Raw genomic sequence first — 7,300 nt, forward strand, 5'->3', positions numbered from 1 at the left:
AATGCGGGGGTGGGGTGGGGGTGGTGTTACCACCAGGGGTGCAGGGGCTTCCTCCTGGCCAGAGATACCCCCGAGAGCCCCTGACCCCCGACACAGGAAGACAAGGGAGGCCCTACAGCACGCGGCTAGGAGCTCAGGCTGTGGAGTGAGTCAAGTCCTGGGTTTGAATCCTGGCTGTGCCACCAACTACCTGGGAGACTGGAACAGAGACAAAACATTAGTAGATGCTCATGTTTCAAACATGTTTCAAGGAATGAATGAGCATTTAAACGCACGTCGTGGGTTTCTCTGTATTTAAAATGGGGGATGGGGTCAATACTATTTTTTTCCAAGAATTAATATAAAGATTGACTTCATGTGAGGAAAATGCTCAAAGGGTCTGACCAATGTGAGGGTCACTAGTGGGTTTGGGCTGTTCTGTCCTTAGGCAACATGTATGTCACAGGAGAACAGGGACAGAGGAGATGGCTGTAGCCCAATCAATCGCCTTGGCTGCCATGGTTCCTGCCCCACTCCACAAGGTCACCGCCGATGACGACACAGGCTGAACCCCTCAGCCAGCTGTTGTCTGAATGCAGCACAATCCCCTGCCAGTCACCCAGGTCCCTGCTCCCGGCCGGTTGTCCTGCACGTGCTGTTTTCTGCATGATGCTGAGGGAAGGGCCCAGGGCTCCAGCTGTGCCTTTCTGGGGCAAAGCCAGCAGGCAAGGAGCAGATGGCTCAATCAGGGGGCCTGACCTCTGTTGGCAAGAGCCAAGTTTCCGAATAGCAGGTGTCCTTCCCCAAGGAGAAAGGTTCCAGCAGGGGGCTCTGTCCAGTTACCCAACCAACCACTGTCACCAGAGCCAAACTCTAGGTCTCCGTGTGGCCTGGGACCATAGAGACAGGTGGCCACCTGCCTCATTAACAACCCTGTCGCCGAAGGCCTGACTTCCAGAAGGCCAGGGACTAGGAAGTTGAGGGAGACACCTGGCCCTCTCTCTGTGGCTGTCACAGAACAGAAGCTATGGCTTAGGTTCCAGGGAGAGAGAGTCTGGGTTGAATCCTGGCTTTGCAAGGATGAGCTGCAATGACGATCGTGCCTCGGTTTCCTCATCTGTAACATGGGGATCATAGCACACGCATGTTAGGGTGAGGACTGAATGAGACGATCGTGTCGAGAGCTCAGCATGGTGCCGGGCACACAGCAGGCACTCCCTTCACTCAGGTCCCGGCTCAAATGTCACCCATCTCAGAGACGGGCCCTGGATTCTCTCCAACCCGATTTTCACATTGGTCTCTGACATGGATCACTCAGCCAATATTCACAGATGCCATCAGCAGGCACAAACCAGACAAAAACCCCGGCTCCCGTGGAGCTTACAGTGGAGCACCATACCACGCGCTCTGAGAGCCGGGACGTGCCACGTTCGTCCATCGGCGCACGCCCGGGCCCCGGGACAGCAGTCTGGCAAGCAGCAGCCGACCTGTGCTGCAGGATAAATGTGCATCGCAGCTGCCGTGACGCCCGGTGAAGGCCACCGTATGGCAGCTCTGGCAACTTGGGTGGGGGGAGGACATGCTTTCTGTCACCAGCCTTTGGCTTCTCAGTGTAGTCCAGAGGAGGTGGGGTGGGGGATGACTCCTTTGAGGACATGCCGCTGGTACCCACGCTCGGGTCAGGATGCCTTGGGGTGAGATGCAGGTCCGTCCATCGCAAGCTGCAGGACAGCGGCCAAGTGACTCAACTCCCCCCAACCTCGACCACTTCCTTTGTGAGACGGCGACAATACCGCACCTCAGGGTGATGGTCAGGAGGAACTGGCAACGCAAGATGCAAGGTGACAGATGGCGCCATTACCAAGTCTCAGGTGAGCCAGGCGGCCGGGCTGGGGACCAAGGGCTGGACATAAGGCTCTCTTCGGAGGTGAGGCCACCAACAGGCCACCTTCATCCACCCCCGGTTATTGTTCCTTTCTCCTTGGAGCTGGGTTCAGGGGGGTCAGGGCGACAGGTGACAGGCACAGTCCCCTAGGTCACACCACGGACAACTCAGCTCTTTCCAGCACCCACATGGATGGGGAGCTCCTTCCCCAGGGCTGAGCCATGAGCTGGGCATCTGCCCCCAGCGCCTAGCAGCAAGCTCAGAAAACGACAGGAAGGACCCAGAAAACGAAATCTGTGGAACTGAACCACTGGATAAGGACCGTGCCTTAGAACCGATTGGTGTATAAGAGGCTGCTTACAAAACATCCCTGAATTAGGGGGAAGGCCCCCTAGGACCCTAGGATCGTTTTTGTCTTTACATCTCTTTGCAGTCACTGGCTCTGCTGGTCATGAGCAGACCGAGGGTTCTAGGCTGTGGGGGAAGGGCGGTAGGAGCTTTCAGCCTTGGTGGAGACTCTGACGGCCCCTCCCATGACCACATGGCCTGGCAGCAGAGCAGGCTCTATAGCAACTGTCACGAATATTCTGTACACAGGTCAAGTTCAGTGCTGAGGCTTTAGGTGAATCGTGACATTTAAACCTCATAACCACCCATGAGGCGGAATAAGTCCCTCGGCCCCATAGACAGTGCAGGGGAGGTCTTAGTCCTTGCTTGCAACATAGGCAGGAAAGGAACCGGAAGGAGACCCACCTAGGAGGCTAGAACCTGCTGGGGGACAGAGGTGGCTGGGATCATGAGGGTAAGATCCGGCCCAACTGTGCGGGCCTTGGATACCAATCTGGGAGCTGAGGTCCCTCTCGCCTGCTGGCACATGGGGCTCATTGGGACAGAAGAGGGAAGGGGGGCTGCCGGGGGACACAGGGCAGGCAGGATGAAGGTGGCCTGTTGGTGGCCTCACCTCTGAAAAGAGCCTTATGTCCAGCCCTCGGTGCCCAGCTTGGCCACCTGGCTTGCTGTGAGAACTCTCTCTGCTGGATTCATGGAAAGTCCCCAAATGTCCCTCCAATCTGCACCCGTGTGACAGGGAATACGCATTTGGCACAGCTTCCCAGGCAGCCTCGACCCCTCATTTCTTGGCAGCCTGTGCTGAACCCCCTTCCCACCCAGTACCCTGTTGCTCAGAGAACTGGGATCCCGCTACCTGCTCCAGGTGAGGCCCACACCTGAGGGTTCCACGAATCCTGTTCATGGGACGTTTATCTTGCACACACACACACAAAAATGCGAGTCAGATTTTTAAAACTAGTTCTAAGATCTTAGAGGAGACGGAATAAAATCAGGCCTTGTGGTTTTAGCTTCTCCAAACCAGCTCTCGATATGCGGCCTTGGGTCAGTCACTAGACCCTTCAGAACCTCGGTCCCTGCATCTGTCAAATGGGGTTGGACCCGGCAAAGAAAAACTGTTACACAGGAGTGGTTCTCTTCACATAACAACAAAGTTTAAGATAGTAAGTAATTTTCTAAAAATAAGTCTTTCCCAAATTCCATTTTTCTGAATGAATCTGAAGGGTTTTGTGAAGCCATTCTGTAAGGGTGACACATGCTGCTCTGCTGTGGCCATGGATGGCTGCCCATGGCTGCCACAGCCACGAGGCTTCTGATTATTTAGCAGCTTCACCCCTCCCCCCTCCCCTGCACTGCTGCCTGGACTTAGGGGATGCCCCCAGCTACCCGTGACTTAAAAAAGAATGGCTGGGGAAGGGGGCTCTCCAAGGTAATTTTATTCCCAAGCAGGAGCACAATTATAAAAGCAAATCTGACGGCCCATTAAGAGACACACAGAAGTGTTTGCTATTGAACCCCAGGTGGGTCACAGTGCCACTAAAATGCCCAGCATTCCACACCCGTGAGCCACGAGGACGCCATGGCCTCTTCCCTATGGTCTGCTGGGTTTGCCCTCTAAACAGCACCATGCAGAAGTAACTCACTTGTTGGCCTGAACACGTACTAAGCGTGGGAGGCCAGCCCAGCCCGGGCCAGCAGTGACGTGAGTGGGCTCTGGGGCAGGACCGCCTGGGTCTGCGTCCTGCTGCCCCTTTTCCCTAACTCTGTGACCCTGTGCCATCGGTGACTTCAATTAGGTCTGTTTTTGCCTCTGTAACATGGGGATGACAGGGACGATCACGCCTCGCAGGCTGCTCCAGCTGGGGAAGGAGAAAGGAGAGAGGTGGACCGGGAGAGGCAGGTGTGCCATCCAGTCACGTGTCGCTTAGTGACGGGGTATGTTCCGAGAAATGTGTCATTAGGTGACTACATTGTGCGAACACCACAAAGCGCACTCACACAAACCCATGTGGGACAGGCTACTGCACACCTAGGCTGTATGGTCCAGCCTGCTGCTCCTGGCTACAAGCCCGTACAGCGTGTCACTGTACTTAATGCTGTAGACAACTGTCACACAACGGTAAGTACTTGTGTATCTAAACACATCAAACATGGAAAAGCTATGGTAAAAACATGGTATGAAAGATAAAAAAAACGGCACACCTGCACAGGGCACTCACCGTGAAAGGAGCTGGTAGGACCGGAAGTTGCTCTGGGGGAGTCGTGAGTGAGGGTGAGTGGGTGTGAAGGCCTGAGACGTCACCGTACGCCCCTGAAGACGTATAAATGCTATCCACTTAGGACACACTAAGTCTATAACAAAGATATCTTCTTTCTTCTTTAATAAACTAACGTTCGCTCATAATTTTGCTGTACTGTAGAAAGGTTTCAATTTTTCAAAACGTGGCTCTTTTGTAATAACACCTAGCTTAAAACACACATTGTACAGCTGTACGAAGATTTTTTCTTTATATCTTTGCTCTATAAGCTCTGTTCTATTTAAAAATTTTAAAACGTTTTTTACTTTTTAACCTTTATTTTTTTAAAAAAACTAAAACGCAAACACACACATTAGCGGAGGCCTACACAGAGATCATCAGTATCACTGTCTCCCACCTCCACATCTTGTCCCACGGGAAGGTCTTCAGGGGCAATGACACGCACGGAGCTGCCACCTCCTACGGCCTATGACAATGCCTTCTTCTGGAACACCTCCTGAAAGACCTGCCTGAGGCATTTCTTGAGGAGGTGTCTGTCACTCTTTTCAGAAATATTTCCATGGTTGCTTGCTTGGTTTCTTTCTTTTTTTTTCATCATATTTGCTTGTAAGCAAATAATACACCAAGATCCTCCCTCTCTATTAATGAAAACCTTTCGGTGTTGGGGTCCCTGCGTTCGAACTTTTTGAGGAGCTTACTGAGGTCAGCAAAAGCTTCTGCTAAACCTTTCACGGTGAATTTTCTTGGGGATTCTTCTTCTTCTTCTTCTCCTGCGGTTTCCTTTTCTCTTGCCTCTTCTTTAGCAACTTATTCCCATTCCAGCTCCAGCACCTCATCGGCCACTTCCTCAGGAGCTACCTCAATGTCATCTAGGAGCTCTTCAATGTCATCCGTGTCCACGGTTAAAGTTGTTTGTCATCTCAGCCACAGCCCTGGTGGTTTCTGCAACCTCCTCAATGTCATCCGTGTCCATGCTCTGGTTAAAGTTGTTTGCCATCTCAGCCACAGCCCTGGTGGTTTCTGCAACCTCTTCATTCTTGGCAAACCCTCCAAAGTCATGGGCTACGATGTCACCAGGCAATAGGAATTTTTCAGCTTATAATAATCTTATGGGACCACTGTCATATAGGCAGTCTGTCGTTGACTGAAACGTTTGTGTGGCACATGATTCTAGTCTGAATGTTTGTGTCCAGCCAAAATTCACGCTGGAATCTTAGCACCCAATGCGATGCTGTTAGGGGGCGGGACCTTTGGGAGGTGATGGTCGCGAGGGCGGAGCCCTCATGAATGGGATCAGTGCCCTTATAACGTGACCCCAGAGAGCTCCTTCGCCCCTTCCGCCACGTGAGGACACAGTGAGAAGTCTGAGACCTGGAAGAGGACCTAGAAAACAGACAGTGGCAGTTTCTTTTCTTCCTCTGCTTCCACAGATTTTCAACTCATTGCCACACCCTATCCACAAGCGACAGGCCTGGGGAGGCTGACTCCAAAGGGTCCCTGCTCACCTACTGTGAAGGATGCAGGCGGCAGAAGCCAGGGACCTGCAGCTCAGGGAGGCTGGGACCCTGGGGCTTGGGGCTGGCGCCCACGGCAGCCGAGAGCTCCAGAGGGCTGTGGGAGCACAGCAAGCCAGAGGCCACGGGTGGCCTGGCCCAGGGAGCACTCCTAGGGCTGTTTCCATCATGGAGAGAAGAGAGCTGTCTGTCTGGGAGGTGACAGGGAGGGTTGCTCGTGAAGACCAGAGTGGACTGTAGAGATGAAGCATTTAAATTCAAATCTTGTCTCTGACACTTGGCCTCTCAACTCACAGGCAACACATACAAATGCACTCATGTGACTGGCCTGCCACCACCAACGGTTCGAAGGACTTATCAAAACTCCCGTGGCCAAAAAAGCTGAACGAACCTCCTGTCTGCATTTTCTCCCGAGTACATGCGATTCTTGGTCACGGTCCTTGACATATGGTGTCGTGACCTGAGCAGTTTTCCACAGTTTTTCTGCCCTGCGCACCGGAAGGTTACGACTCTCTCCCTGCAGATGTGGCAGCTCGCTAAGGCCTCCTTGGCCGGCAGGGGAACCGACTTTTCTTTTCCTTAAGTTTTGGTACCTGCTTTGGCACGTCCACACACACCGCATAGACATTTGCTGAACTGAATTCCCCAGGCATCTGACCATAAACGCCTACTCATCCCACAGAGCCCAACTCATATGTCACCTCCTCCGTGAAACCTTCCAAGACTCTCTCCTGCAGGTAGAACTTCCTGCTGTCTCCCCAGCTCTCTTCATGTGTTTACTGTGGCATCATTAATGAGGCGCAGCTGGCATTTACTGAGCAATTACTTTGCACTAGGCACCGTGCTTGGTGCTCTGCATTCGCTGTCACATGCAGTCCTCGTCACAGCTCTACAAGGTCTGCACCATGATCACTGCTTAGCCGATGAGGAAACCGAGGCTCTGACAAGTTGAGATGTTGAGATGTCCTAGGACACACACACACACACACACAGACACACACACACTGATGAGGAAACCGAGGCTCTGACAAGTTGAGATGTCCTAGGGGACACACACACACACACACACACGCACGCACGGGGAGGCCGCATCTGAACCCAGGACAGCCAGAATCCAGAGGCTACACTGTCGCTGACTCGGCTATCCTGTCCAGGCTTGTTTGCCCAGAGGCCACGGGGTCCCCCAACTAGGAGCTGTGCCCAGGCCGGGCCGAGCGGGACGCGTCGGAGGGCTCCCTGAGCGAGCCACGCGTCTGTGTTCTGGGATTCGAGGTCGGACCGTGAGTGGGGAGGCGGGGCAGGGAGAGAGCTGGTGT

The 7,300-nt window shown here is 53.4% G+C and overlaps 1 protein-coding gene and 1 long non-coding RNA gene across 3 annotated transcripts in view; both read right to left on the bottom strand.

The window, feature by feature from the left end:
• The window catches only part of KAZN (kazrin, periplakin interacting protein), a 123,554-nt gene that overhangs the window by 54,553 nt on the left and 61,701 nt on the right, over nt 1-7,300 (bottom strand). The window lies entirely within an intron of this gene.
• Nucleotides 4,933-6,983, bottom strand: LOC112481765. The gene is made up of 2 exons (XR_003047022.1): nt 5,420-6,983; nt 4,933-5,346 (listed from the first exon to the last, which is right to left on the bottom strand). It is a non-coding gene; the product is annotated as an uncharacterized LOC112481765 (long non-coding RNA).

The sequence above is a fragment of the Pteropus alecto genome, unplaced genomic scaffold (assembly GCF_000325575.1).
Source record: "Pteropus alecto unplaced genomic scaffold, ASM32557v1 scaffold125, whole genome shotgun sequence".
NCBI classification, from domain to species: Eukaryota; Metazoa; Chordata; class Mammalia; order Chiroptera; family Pteropodidae; genus Pteropus; species Pteropus alecto.